This window comes from Petaurus breviceps, unplaced genomic scaffold (assembly GCF_028583685.1).
Source record: "Petaurus breviceps papuanus isolate PSGF00001 unplaced genomic scaffold, PetGlider_PUasm1.0 175, whole genome shotgun sequence".
NCBI lineage: Eukaryota > Metazoa > Chordata > Mammalia > Diprotodontia > Petauridae > Petaurus > Petaurus breviceps.
In genome coordinates, this window is record NW_027185764.1 from 16,940,660 (window position 1) to 16,962,584 (window position 21,925).

Consider the following 21,925-nt stretch of genomic DNA (forward strand, 5'->3'; position numbering starts at 1 on the left):
GGCTGTTCCCCAGACAGCCCTTTTGGTTACAAGTCTCTAATCCAGTCACATATAAGAGTCTTTCCTCATATACAATCCAAATCCATTTGGATATTTGTTAATATGTGACCAGGAGTCATTTAGAACTCCAGTTATGATTAACAGATTTCAGAATGGTTCCTTATATTACAGACAAGGTAATTTTCTTCAAATTGACATGTGATCTTGGGCTTGCTCTATGTAATTTCAAACCAAAGTGTACTAACATTTTATGTAAATGTGATTATTTCCACGAACAAACTTGATTTTTTCCCCTCAGATTAACTGAATTGAATATAAATTTTCTAATAAGTTACTTTGTTCCTAAGAATAATTTGTTCATTATCAGTAATATACATAACTAAAATAATAAATAGCATTTCTATAAGACCTTGATGTTTATAAAACATTCTATGTGTACACACGCATCTTACCAATTGCTGAACTCAACCCTTATGGACTCACACATTTAGATAAGTTGCTAAGTGTGCAGAGAAGGGTAACCAGGATGATGGAAGACCTTGAGGACAGACCATATGAGAACTATTTGAAGGAACCTAGGATGCTCAGCCCAGAGAAGGCTTGGTAGGAACCTGATAACTGTATTGGAAAGAGGTATTAGACACATTCTTCTTGGCCTTGTTGGAATAGAACAGGGAGTGACGGGTAGAAGTTGGACAGTTGTAGGCAAGTTTGAGCATCGTAAAGAAAAACTTAACATTTGAGTGGAGCAAAAGTTGAATGAGCTGCCTCTTAGAAGGCAAGCTCCCTTTCACTAAGAATCCTATATTACATCTTAGATCCCTGACTAGTAGTGCCAAGGATAGAGGCTGAGGTGAGAGAGAATACAATCAGAGACACCGAGCTAGAAGGAACCTTAAAAGACCATCTTGTCCAGTGGTTTTTAAGCTTTTCTGGGGGGAAGCCTATGCACCCTTTCTCAGAATAATGTTATTAAACATATAAAATAGAATTTTAAAAGAAATTAATTATATTGAATGTAGCTATCAAAATACATGTATTTTTAAAATCACAGCCATCTGATCTAGTCCAAAGCTCTCATTTGACAGATGAGGAAACTGAGGCCCACAAGAGATTAAGTGATTGGCCCATGATTACACAGAGAGTAAGTATCAGAAGCAAAATATGAACCCAGGTTCTCTTATTCTCAGGCTCACATTTTTTAAGTATGTGGCACTTCTTCAAGGTCTTTAAGAGAAGGCTAGATTTGTAGATGCTGTAGGGGAGATTCTCAGTCAAGTACAGGTAGAAATAGGTCTCTGAGGTCTCTTCCAGCTCCATAATTCTATGTTTTCATCCTCTCTTTCAAAGGTACCATTGATAGGTAGCTTGGCACAGGGGTATGTATTTTAGTCAATTACAAGAGAGAAAATGTGCAACAGTTTATCTGAACTTTCCTGAAGACATTTTCAACTATCTTTGGTATTTGGTGATTTGAGGAAAGTCACTGAAAAGTATATCTTTTCGGTTTTATCCTTTTCCTTGTGTTTTCAAACCACACATTGATGTCGCCCTTAGCAGGATGGGGAATTTGTAAATGTCCTTTCTCGTATTCAGAGCAGACCCTGGGAAAGATGTTTCCAACGTCTAGCTTTTTAAAAGTTGAAACCCTTATGGAACCAATTTCATTTTATTTAAGCAAAAAGTGACAATGTGATTTTTTTTCCTCTTTAAAAAATGCAGAACGACTACTACAAGACTGGAAAGTCATTTAGTTTAAGTGATAATGCTGCATAAAGAAACAGATCCCTGGCAAGGAATTTCTGGCCTTCAAAGAGCTTTTATGATTGATCTGGGTAGGACTCTGGGCTTCAAGGAGGCCAATGGCTGTCAAACAGTGCCACCTGATGGCATATGGCTCCAAATGCTTGGCATTATTGTTCTTATTTTTGCTTAACAAGATTAGTTGGTGAGGAACATAATCTTTCCTCATGTATTGAAGTAGGAACCATGTTGGATCTTAAATTTCTCTCTTTCTTAACTTTCTTAAAATAACATAGCCTGAACCACAATCATAAAGGGTAGCGCCCCATCTCCCCAAAATAGTGCCTATTTTGGGAGAGGACTCCTGCCAAGGGATGTCTAGGGATTCTGGGTGTTCAGAGATCAGGTTGTGATGAGAAAGAAAGGCCCAGATATGCAGGACTGTCTAAGGAAAGCAGGTCCTGGCAGGGTGCCACAGTAGAGGGCTGGTGCTAGCCAGCATGGAGAGCACTGGGTTATTTGGGAAGGGAGTCCATAAAGATGCTAACATAGAAGGAAAGAAAGGGAGGACTACTTCATAATTTGCCTGGGTCCAACTTTGCTCCTTCCTCTGAAAGGGTGCCTCAATTTGATGTCCAGAGAAAATCAGAAAAGAGAAAAAGGTTCCATCTCTAGCCATCATAGAATATTTGAGTTTAAAAAGAAAAATAAAAAAGGACATAAAAGATAATCTGTTCCTACCTGTTCATTTTACAGAGGCTCAGAGAGGTTAAATAACTTGACCAAGGTCACTCAGGGAACTTGTGACTTGGCAAGGTTGCCCAGAAAAGCCAGACAGATTTTGGAACCCAGGATTTCTAACTCCCATTTTGGGACTTTGTCCGTTACACCACAGTACCACAAAAAGAATCTGCCCTGTGGAACAATCTAATCTTTATCCTGGCCAGGAAAGGACATACATCCAACATAATAATTTTATTTCATTTACTTTAATTTATCAGTGAGAAGTTCATAAGGTATCTTTCTTAGATTTTCAACCACAAGATTTCTGTACTTTGAAGAGAAGCAAAAATGTCAAGGTATAGTTTCTTAGTCCCTTTATCATATACCAGAATATCATTCCCTCTAAGGATGCTCTCCAGTGTGGCACTCATACTCATGGGGCAGGTCACCAGAAGGTGACCACTACTTAGAGGTTCAAGGGGTGTGGTTCCCTTTTACAATCAGTCCGAAGACATAGTCAGTTCAAAGCAAAGGTATTTACTGAAATAATGAGAATACAAAAAAGAGAAAGAAATCATAAGAATAGCAGCTATAACACATTGTCTTCACAAACTTGGGAGAAACTCTCCCACAAATACATAGACCATCAGCAGGCAGGGTAGGCACATACATAGAGTAAAACAAGCATGTTTTGATGCAATATGGCCTATCATGACTTCAGCCTATCACAGTGTAGGGCTCTGAGGACTTTCCCACTTCTCATGACACCCTCATGCTTTCATGGAATATGTGCTGGGAAGGTTGCTTCCCTGTAAAGATGGACCTGCTCCTCACAGGGCACACTGTATTCCCTGGGCTTGCTTTTTGCTTGAAAGCTGTAGCCTCCCACACCTCCAGCTTCAGGTTTGTTTGTGATGCTTGAGTGCTTTACTTCTCTGTGCTTCTGGAAAAAGCAGTAACCCTTAGGCCAGGCCTGGCAGGAGCCTTCTCGGTTCCGCTCTACCATGGCCTTGGCTCCAAAGCCTGAGATCAAAGGTCTAGCTTTTCCTTTTGACCACTCTTCTTGGTGACAGGGTCAGGTCCTCTTGATGAGAGGCCTTACTCTAACTCATAGTATCTATCTAGTACCTTTCCTAAATCATCATAATTTCAAACTAGACCATAACTAGTCAATGGTTAGTTTCCCCAAAATCATCAAGTAGCCCTGGGGTTCAGGGTTCCCTAGGTTTTAATTTCCAAGGTTTTCTTAATGGCCCATGTAATCAAGTGGCTAGAGGAAAAAAGAAGCAATCTATACCTTATCAAGATTCTGCTACTTACCCCTTACAACCTAAAAATTTGTCAGAACCTTAAAAGGGCACATGCATATACCCATCCTTAGATATCTCCTTATTTCCCACCTAGTTGCATTCATTTTGGACTTTGACTTTTCTGCCAGGCCACCATTAAACTCATCGTTGGGAAATCTCATTATCTTGCATGTAAACCTTGGTAGTCACACATCAGTATCCGCTGCTCATCTTTGTACCACACTTTGGTCACTCTGGTGTCCAGAGTGGAGCACTTTGGTCTGTGAAGTTACCTGGGATAATGAGCAGACCTACAGAAGAGTAGATGGACACATCTCATCTGGAAAATGATTTAATTGTGGATCCAGAAACAGTGGGAAGGAGAAGGAGGAAGGAGAAGGCGAGGTACCTATGAGAACAGCAAGGTTGTCATTATGGTGGTGAGAAAGTAGCCAGGGTATAAGGAAGAAAAGACAATATGCACAAAGATGCCAGATGTGGGGGCGGATCAGGGAACAGCTGTAGCTATGGTTTGTCCTTCATTCTCCAAGAGGACTATGACGTTGGGGAGGTGATAACATGACTTGCAGTTGACTCTGATTTGACTGAGGGAGGACTGTGCAAAGTCACCAGCCTCACTTTTTCCTCCAGAGCCATTGGGGTCCAGTGGCCAGATGTTAATCAGGACAACTGGAGATGGCCCAAGATACAGTGGTGATGGGGTGCTTGGGATCTATGTTTGTAAAATCAATTTGTAAACTCAATCTGTAATACCAATTTGTAACATCGGGAATGATGGGGTGCTTGGGATCTATATTTGTAACATCAATTTGTAAAACCACTTTGTAACATCAGTCTGTAAAACCAGTTTGTAAAATCATACCCTCCCCTCCCCCCCCCAGCTTCAGAGCATTAACTCTGCCCAGCAACAACTATCTCAGCTTGGAACAATAACAAGCTATTCTTATGAATCCTTCACAAAAGTATCTGTAAACATTCCGGCTTAAGCAACTATTATCTCCCCCTTGTATAGCGATCTGCTGCCCCTATGAATCCTTCGGTGCCCTATCTCTAGGCTGACTCCTTGTCTGCCTCCATGAATCCTTCAGGACCCTATCTCTGGGTTAACTCCTTAAGAGCCTTGGTTCCCAGACATAAATCTTGTCAAACATGACACTGATGGGTGGCAGACTGGGCACTTCTCCATCATCCCTTGACAGTTTGCCGACTTAGTGATGTTTCAAGCCTAAAACCACACCTCTAGGTCGCCCCCCCTTGGGCTTTTTCCCAGTGAATCATGCCTTCGAAGTTACATAAAAACGAATGTTCCTTTAAACACTGTTCCCACCTTAACTCCTCCCTAATCCCACCCTTAATCACCTAGTTAGCATAATTGGCAAGGGTTTTGGATTACCCTATAAAAATCTTAATTCTACCCCTTTAAGGTTGCAGGTCCTCTAAAGGATTCTTGTCCGAGGGACAGCCTAACAATAAACTTACAGGTCCCCTAAGGACCCTTGCCCCGCTGTAAAGCATAAAATAAACTTTTACAACTCTAGGACTCCAAGTTGTCTTGGGCTGAATTCTTTCAAGACTGAATCGCAGGTTTTCTGGTCTTTGATAAGATCGGAGTTCCTGCTGAACCTATTGGGAGCCATCCCTCATCAGTGGGAGACCTTGGACCTCTTAAGCTAAGGTCTTTTTGGGTTCTCTTACAGTGAGTTAATGCCCATTCAGTGAATAGGCCTCTTTAAGAAGTGAGTCAAGGGATGGCCCCTTTAATAAAAAAAAAAAAATCAAACTGGGAGGTGAAGACCCTCAGGGTTGTTAGCCAAAAAAGAAACAGTTACTATTTACATTCATTCAGAGCCAGGAAGGCCCAAAACTAAACATCAAGTGGTGCTTTGGCAGGGACCTATTGTCCAATCCATGAGATCCAGAGTGAACTGGGTTTAAGGTTTGGTCTTTGAGAAAGAAATCTAGCTAGTAAACCCCAAGTTAACTAGGTAGCTTTCAGGCACCAAAATTTACCTTCCTTTGGGAAGAACCCTCAGATAAGGGAAGAGGAGAGAGAAGACCAGAGGGGAGGGGAAAGGAGGAGGAACAGGAGCTGAGTTGCCCACCTGGAACTGGCCAGCTGGGAACCCATTCAAGGCAGCTCCACAGGTTGTGGTTTGTCCTTCATTCTCCAAGAGGACCAGGACATCAGAGAGATGATGACATGACTTGCAATTGACTTTGATTTGAGGGAGCAGCTAGGATTAGTTCAGATGAGGTACTAAATGTGTGAAGGGGAGTAACATGTAATAGGCCTAGAAAAATATGTTGGAACTATCTTTTGGAGAGTTTTGAAGGCCACGGGTGCCTGGGGGAGGAAGTGTCTGTGTGGATCGGCAGTGAGGTCATGCCCATGAGTGGCCATTCCACTTCCAGCCCAGGCAGGAGACCCAGTCTCTGCCTCCCCACCCCCCAAAAAAGATAATGTGGTAAGCACTGTCATCATACCAATACAAATGAAAGCAGAGTCCAAAACAAAAGATGTAGCAAAGTGGGATTCAGTGAAAGACACTTGCCAACACAGCACTAGCACTGACATTCCTTCTTCACCACACAGACATTTTCAATAATTTCACTGTAGAAAACAGAACCAATAACAATTTCAGTGCTTGGGCTTTTATATATTATAGTAGTTATGTTCACAGTCAGCAGGGTCCCAAGATGATGGAGAAGGGTGCTGGAATACAACTCTCTCCAATGCTCCTTCTGGGCCTGTGATAAACCTTCATGTCTCCACAACAGCAGCGAATTTCCATGTATGTGGAAGACAAGCAGATGATCTGAGGTTGAGTTGGGTTTGCTTATGTTACTTCTGACATAGTTTATTAGTGAAGCCTTGCTTTAGATCTGGCCTTGAAGGTTTAGGGGGCACCGATTGATCAGGCTACAGGTGGCTGAGCTTGTAAGACTGTCTCATCTCCTGAGAGGCTCTTGGGCAGCTTGATTTCTGACACTGTAGCAATCTGGGGAGGTAATTACTCTCCCACAATGGTCTGCCTTCCCAGCTTAGGTTTTTATGACTATCCTGACAGTGACCTAGAAAAAGCTAATATTACTTTAGGGGGTGAAGAGCAGAGAGGACAAGGGATTCCTGAATAGAAAGGATTATCAAAAAAAGTTACCAGGAAGAAAGAAAAAAAATGTTGAACTTTTAACAAGCAAGTTAAGAGTTTGTAAGTCATTGTAATAAACTTAACAACTACTGTTGTTGAGTCATTTCAATTGTATCTAACTCTCCATGACCCCATTTGGGGTTTTCTTGGCAAAGATGCTAGAGCAGTTTGCCATTTCCTTCCAGCTCATTTTACAGATGAAGAACTGAGACAAACAGGGTTGAGTGACTTGCCCAGGGTCATACAGCTAGTAAGTGTCTTGAGGTTAAACAATGATTGATATGTAAGCAAAAAGGGTTACCATATACAACATTTAATGGAAGTATTTCTTCTGAGAAAGGAAATCTCTCAAAATAGGATGGCATCGAAAGCTTCAGTATACAATAAGTAAAGAATAGAATCTAATCCCACACAAAACTCAATTCATTACTAAGCCCTTCTTTTATTAGGGGCACCTTGAATCCTGTGTTGGGAGCAGTAATCACAGGTCGCTGGCCAGCAAAGGCCACACATAACAATAGGTAGTCTGAGAGAGGGGGAAAAGTCAAAGGTAATTCTGAGACTGTGACTTGAAGGATGGTGTTGCCATCAACAGAAATAAGAACTTTAGAATGACGAACAGATTGGAGCAAGGGGGGAGATGATGAGTTCTGTTTTAGACATATTGACCTTGAGGTGACATCAAGGAATCCAGGCTGCTGGAAATGCAGGAGCTCAGGAGAGGCCAGACATGGAAATACAGATCTGGGAGTCATATACATGTAGGTGATGATCAAAGACATTTGAAGAGATTCCAATGAGAGAGTATTGAGAGAGAAAGCTTAAGACACACCCTTGGGGGATGTCCATTTTTAAGGGGTGGAAGGAAGAAGAGAAACCAGTGAAAGAGAAAGAAACAGAATAATTACATAGATAGAAGGAAAACCTTGAGGGAGCAGTGACATGGTTGGTTGTTGTCCTTAGTTCCTAAAGAGAATCAAAATGACATCACCATGTTAGAGTCAAGATACAGTGTGTCCAACTAAGGCTGATCAGACCAATATGAGCTCAGAATGCTCTACCACAAGTTGGGCACAAATAGTCCATATCAACATTTGGGCTGGGATGTCTCTAAATTTATGTATCTCACATTTCTTTTGAGTTGCTAAAATCCTGTTTTGCTCATAGAGCACAGTACTTTCTTTGATGTGGGCATGCCATACTAGATGGTCCTTTGCCAGCATTTCCCGTGTCACGCAATCAATCCCAAAGTTCTCCAGAGAGACCTTGAGAGTGTGCTTGTATCGCTTCTTCTGATCCCTCTGTGAGTGCCTTCCTTGTATGAGTTCTCCATAAAATAGTCTTTTATGCAAGCATAAATGACACAGGGTCCAGTAAAGAAGAGAGCATTAAGAAGGCAGGGGTAGAGTATCCTTAACAGTTAAAAATCTTTTACCATTATAATCAGCACATTCAGAATTATGAAATCTATTAAGCAATTTGTCAAATCATTATGGAATCATTAAGAAAACTCTGGATAGAGTTCAAAGACACTTGCCAACACCTCACCAGTAATCAACAGTCCTTCTTAAGTAGAGTGAAGTTTTTGATGATTATTTATCATTTCACTGTAGAAAATATATTCAAGCACAAGTTCAATGGTTGGGTTGTTATTACATCTGGCTATATTTGTAGAGTAGTTGGCAACAAAGTCAATTATTGGCAAATTTCTTACTTTTTTTTCTTTCCTTATATTTCTGTATTTTTTTTAACTTGGGAAAGGGAAAGTCTGAGCAGAATTCACTTGCCAAAGAATTACTATTTTGAAATTAGACATTGAATTACACACACACACACACACACACACACACACACACACACATGCACGCACTAAATCAAGGTGGTGAAATGTTAGTAGATTTCTTTTCATGAAAATGTGCCCACACAGCTTTTAGAGGATTAAGATTTTTTAGGCTCATGACCAATAAATTGATCAACATGTGTTCATTAAAATCATAGACTGTTAAAATTGAAATAAAGTTTAGAAATCATCTATTTCAACTTTCTCATTTTAAAGATGAGTAAACTGAGGCCTAAGAGGCAGTATGGCATAGCAAATGAAGGACTGGCATTGGAGTCTCTCAAATTGGATTCACTTACATTTGACAAACAATAGGTGTGAGACCACGGGTAATCCACTTAACCTCTCAGTGCCCCCAGGTGACTCTGTAAAACTATGTTAATATTCATCTGTATAGGGAGTTTCCACTCCAGGAATTTCTGAAATTATAGATCCCTGCAGAACAACTGAGGCCCAGTGAGCTTGTGACTTGCTCCCAGCATCCATGAAGACTCCTGAAAGAAGGAGCAAGAGAACTTGAATGAAGCCCTAGCTTCATCCCAACTCTGAACTCTCACTTTGATTCCCTCCAGTAGTATTTGGCCATTTGGTTACAGGATGCTACTTCCACCCTCATCCCTCTATTTTCCTGTCACTGTCCCAATATCAGCCAAGATGTCCTACTATTCATATCTCTTCTTATTTTAACATATCAAATAAGGTGACAGAAGAGATCTCTTCCAAATCAAATCTTAGCAGCATTATAGGTTAGCGATATCCACTAGGGCCAACTGAGAAAGCAGACTATCTCAGGACCTAAAAATCAACCAATAATTGGAGATACCATATTTTCTCTGACATACCAAGGAGAGCTTTACAAGTTCACACCAAGGACCGAGCCTCAAGTCCAAATTCTAGCCTTATCCTCCTTGGAATAGATAATCTGTATGGAAGACCTAGGTTGCTTATCTTTTTGAGGATATTTGAAAGCTGATGAGCTAAAAAGTCACCTGGAACTTTTCAGAGATGGTAAATTTATATAATAACATTTTCTGGAACTAAGGTTGCCTATCTCCAGGATTTTGGATGCCCTATAAAATTGTACTTCCTACAATCTTGGTAATTAATTAAACTAACATTTATTGAGCAACCAAGTAATAGCAAGGCTATTACTAATGCTAAGTAGTAGTTGATGAAAAAAATAACTAGTTTTAGGCATGCAATGCTTCAATTTAGATGATTGCACCTTACATTACTTCAGTTAAATTATGAGCTCCCCCCAACATTCAAAGTTGTAGAACTCGTCTTCATTATTTCTCTTTAAAGTTATTTATGCATATAGAATAACTCATGTCATATTTCTATTTTATTTTATTTTCCCTCTGGCTAAAGTGCTGTTCATTTATCTTATATATTAGGTTACTTTTTATGGTGCTACTGCTATTATATATAGCCTTTAGTTTATTAGTTTGTGCTGTATATTAAATTATGTTCAAATAAGATTTGCAAGAGAAAGGAGTTTTTCAGCTTACTTTGGAATTTAGGTGACAATTTTGGCAACTTGATTTTCAAGAAAGAAATTATGATTCTCTAAGGAAAGAGATCTCTGATCTCTATCCTCTCTAAAGTCTGAGATGACCAATAGAGATCTGCTAGGATACATGCCAGACTGTAACAAATATTATATTAATTTAGATTAGCACCTTTTTCAGCAGAAAAGAAAGTGTATTAAGACCCCATCTTGTTCAATTTCACAAAACTTGCCTTTGTACCATTAGTGCTGAGAAACACTAATAGTGTCTAGAAAGAAGGCTTCAGAACATGGAACTAGTCCTGGCTTTGTGACCCTGGGCAAGTCACTTCATCTTTAAGTTCCTATGGCTCAGGGCAGCCAGGTAGCACAGCAGTAAGAGCACCAGCCCCAGAGTCAGGATGACCTGGGATCAAATCTGGGCTCAGATACTTAGCACCACACCCAGAAATAACTGGCCTTGTAACCTTGAGCAAGTTACTTAACCCAAATTGCTTTAAAAAAAAAATAAGTTCCTATGGCTCTAAATTGCAGGACAGCTAATGTGCATTGGCAGAGGGAGTTTCCTTATCCAGAGTTCCCTATACCACTGAAATTAGCCTAGAAAAAAAGATTAATGCTAATTGCTAGACAAAAATCTGAGGTTCAAAGGCCAGTAACAATGTGCTAAAGATGCTGCTGCAAGAAGTAGACAGATTCCGCCAGGTCCTACCACTGAAGTCTGCTGGCTCCTGGACTCCATGTACCAGTAAACATCACTCTGAGCTGTAAATGACTTGGTGTCCTCACAGAGAAGAGTCTGAAAGTATCTTTGTAGACATGGGGCAAATATTTACTCTATCCCATGACAAATTTGGAAATTCATCCTGCCTATATTTCCCATGCCTTTTAATTCACTTAATACATAATAAAGTCTGAGGTTTGTGGGGCCAGAGAATGAATTACTTGGCAGGGCAACACAGTAAACTAGAATAGCGACACAGATTAGACTGTGAACCTAGAGGCTCACATGTTATCTTATTAATGGTTGAAAGTTACTTTTCTGCTTCCCTTCTGTAAAATGGGCACATGGTGCTCTCCCTTCCAATGCCAAATCCTGTGATTCTGTGACAAAAACCCCAACTTCTGACGCTTGGAGCAATATCAAATATACTCATTAAATGTAGCAAATGGAAAAAAGTTTAGTGATTTCAAACAGCATCATCAAGAGCTGCACCTGAATAACAAGAAGCTAGCTCAGTTCTTACTCAGCCTCAGGACAGGCTGCCACAGCTCCCAGCACGTTACAGATTCTCTGTGACGACCTGTTCTTTTGTGGCAAATGTTCACTTATGACACATACTCCAGAGAGGCTCATGAGCCCTTAGAAGAAGGCATAGTGATAGGCTAGGGTTATTTGGGGCGAATAAAGCCACCTGGAAAACCCCCAAACAAACAGAACTATTCACAAAGTGGATGTGAGGCTTCCCTTAGAAGTTGTATGTACAATGCTGAATTATGTATTTCCATAAATACTTACAGCCAGTGACTACTTCATGTCAATAAAAAATGAATGAGCAAGCTATCCCCTCCAATGGAAGAATAAGTAGGATAAGTGTTTACCAGTCTCATGCAGAACAAGCAAGGAAATAATCTCTCAGTGTGAAGAATCCTCTGGTAGCTGGATATCCTGAAGCACACTGTTCATAACTGCCTGTTTTTCAGGAGGTCTTGACAGCATTTGAATAAGTGATTAGAGTAACTTCTTAGTTTATAAAAATCATATAGTGTCTGAAAAATAGAGCAGGCAAAAGAAGATGCTCAAATGCAGAAAATATGTATTGAACTCTTTATTCCCTGATTATTCATAATATATTGTAACAAGGGTTTTTAAAAATTCTTTTCCAATGTCCATTGTCAAGCAGTAGCAGGTGTCATGCTTGACTCTCACCACGTGATGGCAGGAGTCAAATAGACTTGACACTGGAAAGTTGGTAATAGAACCCCTGAATGTCAGCTAGAAGGGAAATAACAAATTGCCTTAGTCCAAAATGAGGTTGACTGTCCTCCAAGGCATCTCCACCTCCACATGCCCAAAACAGAGCTCATTATCTTTTCTCCCAAATCTATTCCTTCTTCAAACTTCCTTGCTTCTGCTGAGGGTATAACTATCTTTCCAGTTACCCAGGTTCAAAACTCCTCCTCCTTCCTTACCCCACATATCAAATCAATTACCACACCTCACTGTTTCTACTTCCTTAACATCTCTTGCATCCATCCCCTTCTCTCCATTCACCCTAGGTCAAGGTTATCATCATTCTTGACCTGGACCTGATAGCTTCCTAACTGGTCCATCTCCCAAATTTCTCCCACTCCAATCCATATCCCCCACCACCAAAATCACCAAAGTGATTTGTCTCCTAAAGTGATTTTCCCAAAGCTCTGATCTGATTATGCCACTTACAAACTCTTCTCTTTGCCATTTAAAATCCTTCACAACCTACCTTTTCAGCCTTATTAAAAGCTTTCTATGTACACTACAGTTCAGTCAAACTGCCTTTCTTACATACCTGCTGCTTTATCTCCTCTCCCCACATGGAAGACAGTCCCTTGTTCCTTCTCTTGAAATGCTTACTAGCCTTTAAGTTCTCTAGTTTTCTTTTAAAAAAAAAGCCATTTTCTATATGAAGCATTCCCTGACCCTTACAGTTGCTAGTGTCTTTCTCACAAAATTATGTTGCATTATATATGTGTGCATTTCTTTTTTCTTTTTGGAGGGGGGAAGGCAAGGCAATTGGGGGTTAAGTGACTTGCCCAAGGTCACACAGCTAAGTAAGTGTTAGGTGTCTGAGGTTGGATTTTAACTCAGGTCCTCCTAATTCCAGGGCTAGTGCTCTATTCACTGCACCATCTAGCCACTCCTATGTGTGCATTTCTATAGTCTCCTCAAGCTAGAGACTGTAAGCAGCTTGACAGCAGGAAGTGTTTCATTTTTGTCTTTGTATCACCCTCACCTGGCACGTAGCAGGCACTTAATAACTGTGTGTTGATTGATTATGACTTGCTGAAGGTCAAAAATCAAGTCATAAACTGGCTAAAATGAGAACTTCAGGCTCCTGACTTCCCAACCAGTGAAGCTTTCTCTATGAGGCCTCCAAGGTGGGCTACCTCCATTCTTCTCCCTTTCCAGATTCCTTTTATGTGTTGTCTCCCTCCATTAGAATGGAAGCTTATTGAAGGCAGGACCTGTCTTTATTTCTGCTTGTATTTGTTTCCCCAGCACTAAGCACAGTACCTGGCATGTAGTAAGAACTTAATAAAGGCTTATTGACTTGACCTGAGATATATTTTTCTGGGGTAACTCTTGGCATGATGGCTTTATTATTACCAGAGGTGAGTTGGGGTTCCAGTATCGAAAAGGCTCATGTGTAAACTAAGGAGGAAAGTGAATATGTGTGAAAGGGCACCAAACATAGGAGGAAAGAAGAGAACCCCTAACAACAACAATAACTCCTCCTCCCCCCCAAAATCCACCTATAATAATAAATAAAAATTTTAAAACAAGCATTATGCCCTTTGACCCAGCAATACCACTTCTAGGGCTGTATCCCAAAGAGATCATACAAGTGGCAAAATATATATACAAAAATATTTATAGCAGCTTTTTTTCGTGGTGGCAAAGAATTGGAAATCAAGGGGATGCCCATCAGTTGGGGAATGGCTAAACAAGCTGTGGTATATGAATGTAATGGAATACTATTGTGCTATAAGAAATGAGGGGCAGATGGACTTCATAATAACCTGGACTTCTATAAACTGATGCTGAGTGAGGAGAGCAGAACCAGGAGAACATTGTACACAATTATAGACATATTGTATCTATGATGACTGGTTTTGATATACTAGGTTCCTCTCAGCAATGCAAGGCTATATGACAACTCCAATACTCCTTATGGGAACAGCTATCCACATCCAGAGAAAGAATTATGGATTCTGACTGCAGATTGAAACAAACCACTTGCTCTCTTTCGTGTTTTGCTTTGTTTCTTCTTCCTCGTTATTCATTCCATTGGTTATAATTCTTCTTTACAACTTGACTAATATATAATGTGAAGGTATATGTAGAACCTATATTAGATTGCATGCCACCATGGTGGGGCGGGGGGGGGGAGAAAATTTGGAACTCAAAAACTTGTGGAACTGAATGTTATAAACTAATAGTAAATACATTTTTTAAAAAAGAATAAAAAAATATACCATTAAATAAATGAATGAATGAATAAATAAGCATTTAACAAGTGCCTACTATGAGCAAGACAAAAGTGAACTTTTCCTCAAGGAGTTTACATTCTACTCAGTCACTAAAATTCTAAAAGCTTTGTCTCAAGCGTGATACACTTAGAAGACAGATTTTCTCAGAGCAGGATGTCTAGGACTCTCCTCTCCCCTTATCCTAGTCTACTTTTTACCACTTCCTGAGGGACCTACTGCATCTCCTCTTCCACTACCCAATGAATGCCTTGAGAACTCTGACAGCTGGGTTGTTTTTTGTATCAGGCTAGTGCTTTGCATTTTATAGAAATTAATTTTTTGCTGAATTGAATTAAATGTTGTTATTTTCAAGGTTTTCACCTCATCCCCAAAGCCCTAAACTAAAGATCCTGGATTCTGTGGTTGGATGTCAAAACATTAGAAAAACTTAACACTCCAGTTATTTTTGTTTAGTGTTGCATTAGGGTAGGTGAGATTTATGATTTCTATTTTAATCTGCATTAACACCTGAGACTAAGGTGTGGCTGGCTTCAACAACTTGGAATAATTTCATGTCTACTTATGAACCCAAGAACTCTATGATCATTTAAATAGCCTTTAAGCTCTCTACTTTTCTGTATCAATTCTATCTTTATCAATACACATTATGGAAATTTTTTTCATGTAAATCATTAACAATTTAAAATCTCCTGAATTGGGATCTTTGTATACTAATGAAAAGACTGATCAATTGTTTAAAATTTAAACACATATAATTGGTCACGAACAGAAGGCAGCATGTGACAGGTTAATAAAAGACAAAAACAGCCAACTTGTAAATCTCTGACATTATGAATAAGTGGGCTGGTGTGTCATCTGTACAAGTAAAGAAAATGTGATTTAAAGAAGTAGGAAGATGGATTTTTATCCATAATTCATTCACTGCAAAATGCATTTATGTATCTCTTATACATCCAGGGGCCTGGTGGTTGTTGGTAAAGAAATTAATAAAATAAAAAAGCATTCCTAGAATGTGAAGTGGCAAGAAACAGAAGGTGGAATTTAGCAGAGAGGTATAAAACATAAAGGGAAGCTGATCACATTTAGGATCATCAAGTCATAAAATGAGAGTCTTCGAAGGGCTCTTAAAGACCATCCATTTCAATACCCCAGCTCTACAGATGATCAAACAGAGGACCAGAGTAGTGAAGTGACTTGGGCATGATCACGCAGCTGGTCAAACTGGAAAAGCACCAAATTGTTTTTATCAAGAGACCTGGGAAAATGTGAGCTAAGGTTAAAGTAATCATGGGGCAGCTATCAATGAAGTTTCAAGGATGTTTCATCTTATATAGTGCTTTCCTTTGAAAAACGCTGTGCAAACTGAGCTTTTTCTTTTTTAAAATTTTTTGGGGTGAGGGAATTAGGGTTAAGTGACTTACCTGCCCAGGGTCACATAGCCAGTAAATGTTTGAGGTTAGATTTGAACTCAAGTCTTCCTGATTCCAGGGCTGGTGCTCTAGCCATTATGCTACCAGTGATTCAGTCCCCTGAGGTCACTGAGGTCCATTGTCTGATCATTCTCCAGTGAACTGTTTATATTGAATTCTGTGACTAGACTCCGGCAGCTGTGGCAGTTTCAGACTTCTCAATCTGCAAACACCAAAGAGAAAGTAAAAGACCAGTGGGGAAACCCTGTTGAACCTGGGTGAGAGAAGAGCAGGGTGGGGTCCCTGCCCCCAGAGCAGTAGTGGCTGCTGCTGAAACTCCAGGCCCACAGATGGTGGGGGAACCAAGTGGCTGATCAGAAGGCAATTGCAGGAATCTCTTTGCTGGAACTGAGGCAGGATTCTCTTGCTTTGCCCTGCTTGGATCTAGGTCACAGTCTTGCTTCTTTTATGTGAAATAATTTACCCTATTCTCTCTCCCTTTCTCCTCCCCATGTATTCCTCTCTCCCCTCTTAATTTTATTTTTTAGATATCATCTCTTCAGATTCAATTCACCCTGTGCCCTCTGTCTATGTATACATATACACACACATATATACATACATATACATATACATATATATATATTCCCTTCAACTACCTTAATACTGAGAAAAGTCTCATGAGTTACAAATATCATCTTTCCATATAGGAATGTAAACAGTTCAAACTTTAATAAGTTCCTTAATGGGGCAGCTAGGTGGCACATTGAATAGAGCACTGGTCCTCAAATTGGGAGGACCTGAGTTCAAATCCAGCCTCAGACACTTGACACACTTACTAGTTGTGTGACCTTGGGCAAGTCACTTAACCTCAATTGCCTTGCCTTCTCCAAGAAAAAAAAAATTTTTTTAAGTTCCTTATGATTTCTATTTCCTGTTTACCTTTTCATGCTTCTCTTGATTCTTGGATTTGAAAGTCAAATTTTCTGTTCAGCTCTGGTCTTTTCATAAAGAATGCTTGAAGTCCTCTATTTCATTGAATATTCACATTTTCCCCTTAATTATTATCCTCAGTTTTTCTGGGTAGGTGATTTCTTGGTTTTAATCCTAGCTCCTTTGACCTCCAGAATATTATATTCCAAGCCCTTCGATCCCTTAATGTAGAAGCTGCTAGATCTTGTGTTATCCTGATTCTATTTCCACAATACTCAAATTGTTTCTTCCTGACTGCTTGCAATATTTTTTTCCTTGAACCTGGGAACTCTGGAATTTGGCTATAATATTCCTAGGATCTTTTGGGGGGGGGATTTTGGGGGATATTTTTCAAGAGATGATCGATGGATTCTTTTGATTTCTATTTTACCCTCTGGTTCTAGAATATCAGGGCAGTATTCCTTGATAATTTCTTGAAAGATGATGTCTAGGCTCTTTTTTCATCATCGTTTTCAGGTAGTCTAATAATTTTTAAATTATCTCTCCTGGAGATATTTTCCAGGTAAGTTGTTTTTTTCAATGAGATATTTTACATTTGTCTTCTATCTTTTCATTTATTTGGATCTGTTTTTATAATATCTTGATTTCTCATAAAGTCATTACCTTCCATTTGCTCCATTCTAATTTTGCAGGAATTATTTTCTTCATTGAGCTTCTGGACTTCTTTTTCCATTTGACCAATTCTGCTTTTTAAGGCATTCTTCTCCTTGACTTTTTGGACCTCTTTTGCCTTTTGAGTTAGTCTTTTTTAAGGTGTTATTTTCTTCTGTATTTTTTTGAGTCTCCTTTAGCAAGCTGTTGACTCATTTTTCATGATTTTCTTGCATCACTCTCATTTCTCTTCCCAATTTTTCCTCTACTTCCCTTACTTGATTTTCAAAATCCTTCTTGAGCTCCCTCATGGACTGTGACCAATTCATATTTTTCTTGGAGGCTTTTGATGCAGGAGTTTTGACTTTGCTGTCTTCTTCTGGTTTTGTGTTTTGACCTTCTTTGTCACCAAAGAAAGACTCTGTAGTCTGATTTCTTTTGCTCTGTTTGCTCATTTTCCCAGCCAATTACCTGACCTTTGAGCTCTTTGCCACAGCAGAACTCTGCTTCCAGAGAGTGCTATGTCCCAAATTTCTGAGGTTTTGCACAGCTGTTGTCAGAGCTACTTCTAGGCACCTGCCTCAGAACTGCGAGCACGATGCCCTCTCCACAGTCACCACAAGTTCTGCCATGACAGCATTCCTCCTCACCCCAGGACCACCACCCAAGACTGTGACCTAGATCCAAGCAGGGCAAAGCAAGAGAATACTGCCTCAGTGTCAGCACAGAGATTCCTGCAATTGCCCTCTGATCAGTCACTTGGTCCCCCCACCAACTGTGGGCCTGGAGCTCCAGCAGCAGCCACTACTGCTCCGGGGGCAGGGACCCCACCCCGCTCTTCTCTCACCCAGGTCCAACAGGGTTCCCCCACTGATCTTTTACTTTCTCTTTGGTGTTTGCAGGTTGAGAAGTCTGGAAACTGCCACAGCAGCCAATGATTCAGTCCCCTGAGGTCTGCTCCATCCATTGTATGCCTTCAGTCTGTGCCGGCATGAGCCACTGCAGGACTATGTTCTGCTCCCAGTCTGGTGTAACAGATCCTTCCTTTTGGCTTGCCAGGCTGCCTTCAGGTGAAGATGTATTTCACTTTGACATTTTGTGGGTTCTGTAGCTCTAAAATTTGTTTAGAGTCATTTTTATAGGTATTGGAGGTGATTGGGGGATAAGCTCAAGTAAGTTCCTGCTGTTATTCCACCATCTTGGACTTCTCAGTGCCTATTGCCTGGACCTTGGCTTCTGTACTTAGTGTATTCTCAATTGGATCATGTTCTTTTGTGTCCATCTTTACCCTCATGTGTTAGTTCCTGACAGCAGGACATGTTTACATCTATGGGATTCAATGATTCAGAGCCAACAGGGGATTGGAGGGGCTTGGACCAATCCCTTCACTTTACAGATGAGGAAACCTAAAGAGGTGAAGTGAGCTGCTTAAGGTTACAGTAAGTGTTCTTTCCTGGTGAAGTGAGCTGCTTAAGGTCACAGTAAGTGTTCTTTCCTGTATTATTTCCACTATTCTTTGCTGCTTCTCCTCTATCATTGGACAGCAAGGTGGCACAATAGATAGAGTGCTGAGCCTGGAGTTAGGAAGATCTGAGTTAGAATTTAGCCTCAGACACTGACTAGCTGTGTGACCATGGGCAAGCCACTTAACTCTCATTTGTCTCAATTCCTCATCTGTAAAATGGGGACACACTGGAGAAGGAAATGGCAAATGACTTCAGTATCTCTACCAAGAAAATCCCATGGATAAAGTCCATGGGGTCACAAAGAGTCAGACATGACTGAACAGTGACAATAACAATCTATCCAATAACATCTATCATTTTAAGTACCTAGTACAGTGTCAAACACATGGTAGGGGTCTAATAAATGTTTCTATCATTGGATTGGACTATAAACTATAGTTAAATTCCCAGATCTGTAGCCAAAGAGATGTTATTAATAATAAGATTACTATGATACAAGGTAAGAATTACTGACTGGAGTCAGGGGACTTGGTTTCAAATCCAATCAAATCACTTACTTGCAAGCCTGAATAGCCTTCCTCAAGGTCAGCCTCAGAGTGTAGCCTCACTCCCTTGAAATGGAGGATGCTGTCTCCAACTACAATCTGCCACATTGAGCCTAAGGGTTTTCAGCTGATTTTCACTCATAGACACAATTATATTTGATGAAAGGCAATGTCCAATGTCCAATGACCATTCTCTCCTTTTCTCATCAAAACATTTGTCCCCATAAACTCTACACATGACCCTTCTGCCAAGTTGTTTATTGTTGTTGTTAATGCTGTTGCAATTCTCATTTCTAGTCCATGACCCCAGGGTCCCATTACTATGGCACCCTCTCCCAGGCCTGCCTTCTCCATCCCTTCTACCTGTGAGGCTGAGGATATGAAGGAGATCCTCTACTTCCCCTCCCTGCCAAAAAAATCCAAACCAAACCAAAGCCCTTTTGAGATGTAGCTCCCTGCTCCAATCCTTTATTTTTAAGTTCCTGTCTTTTCTATGTATCTTTGGTTAGTGACAGGTTCAAATAAACTACTTTGCTATCTTTGCAAAATAAGATAAGAAATTTAAGCACCTCCTTTTTGTTCAAGTATATTTGGTTCTAGATAAGGATAATACAAGTTCAGAGCTGGTGGCAGTCCAACAGCTCCATCTTACAGATAAGGAAACCGAGGCGCAGTTATCTGCAATGGGATATGAACCCCTGTTCTCTGACCCTAAACCTAGTGCTCTCTCTCCTACACTGCAGTGTGCTCCAATTGGGACACTTAGACAATGGAGTCATAGAGTTATGGAAACAGAGACCTCTAAAGCCATTTAGGCCAACCTGTACCCAAACAAGGGTCTAATCCACCACTGGCCTGACAAGTGTTCGTCAGCTTTTGTCAGAAGACCTCCAGTGAAGAAGATGTGACTGCTTGTGAGACCCCGGATTCTACTTTTGAAGAGCTCTCTTTGGCATAGGAGGTTTTGCTTTGTATCAAGACTAAATTTGCCGCTTTACAACTTGGTGCATTCCTACCAGTTCTGCTTGCTGGGGGCTAGCAGAACAAATCTGATCCCTCTTCAATTTAAAGCTATTTGTGTATATAGTTTTGGCAAAATTACATTTCTAAAAGTATCTTTCATGTTGATTAAATATCACCTTCAAGGAAATAAGAGTCATCTTAGCAACATGTGGGTCTCTCCCCAACTATTTTGTCAGTTGCCTATTCAAATAACTATTTATTCTTCTGTTGTTACTATTAAACCTTGAATATGCATGTAGACATAATGCTACTTACTGTAATAAAGTCTTCTCACTTGTTTAGTCATTCCTTACCTTTAGAATAAACCTTTAAAGTGGAACATTAGCAAATTCCCCTAGATAAGTTTATATCACGGAAAGTATTCTCATTGTCCATCATGGCTATAATATCTTCTGAAATCTCCAACATGTGAGTTATGAGAATGTGTCCTCATAAATCTAGGCTGGCTGTCTCAGATCAAATTCTGCTTTTCAAGCAATTTCCTGGCTAAATCCTTCCACATCATTTTAAATATTTTCCCATACAATGGATGTTAAGCCAACTATGATCCTGTACTGAATTATGTCGTATTTGCCACCTTCCAGCTCTTGGGAGCCCTGCCCCTTATGAGTAGACTTCTAAAAATATCATTTAAGACACCAACTAATTTCTAATCCTAGTTTCTATTAAAACTGATGGATGGGTGCTTCATTCCTAGTCTTTGTGCATAACCATTTCTAATCACTAACAATATGCTTGCTTCAGATTAGCCAGGGAGCCAGGAATCATTTGCCCAGTGGATGTTTCCTGACATAGATTGGGGGAAGGAATGTGGGGGGATGTCCAGAACCTCTTTCGTTGAAGTGGGGTCCTTCAGGTAGATCAGGTAGATTCAGGCATCCTTAAGTGACACTGGTCCCTCATGGTAGAAGCAATTATGATTTCTAGCTATTCAAAAACCAGCTTTTTAAAAACAATGTACTGATGTTCAAATTCTCAGCAATCACCTAGTTTGAGGGTGGGTAGGTGGCACAGTGAATAGAGCACTGGCCCTGGAGTCAGGAGGACCTGAGTTCAAATCTGGCCTCAGACACTTAACACAAAAACTAGCTGTGTGACCTTGGGCAAGTCACTTAACCCCACTGCCCTCCAAAAAGCAAAAAAAAAAATATCACCTAGTTTGAACCCCTAATGAAAAATACCGTGTTTCCCTGATGATAAGACCTATCCCGAAAATAAGCCCTCCCCTTACTGTGTAAGATTTCTCTGAAATAAGCCCTCCCCCGAAAATAAGCCCTATTGAGATTGCTACTGTAGTGAAGGTGATCCCCTGCGCTACACGCTACATTATGGTACCCTCTGTATGCACCGTCTCCCCCCCCCCCCCCCCCCC

The 21,925-nt window shown here is 40.3% G+C and overlaps 1 long non-coding RNA gene across 1 annotated transcript in view; it reads right to left on the reverse strand.

Moving 5' to 3' along the window:
• The window catches only part of LOC138158706 (uncharacterized), a 131,786-nt gene that overhangs the window by 66,499 nt on the left and 43,362 nt on the right, over nucleotides 1-21,925 (reverse strand). Inside the window, exons 2-3 of the long non-coding RNA XR_011167713.1 lie at nucleotides 15,948-16,158; nucleotides 11,878-12,045 (exon numbers count right to left, since the gene is read on the reverse strand). This is a non-coding gene — a long non-coding RNA (uncharacterized lncRNA). The remainder of the gene's footprint in view (nucleotides 1-11,877; nucleotides 12,046-15,947; nucleotides 16,159-21,925) is intronic.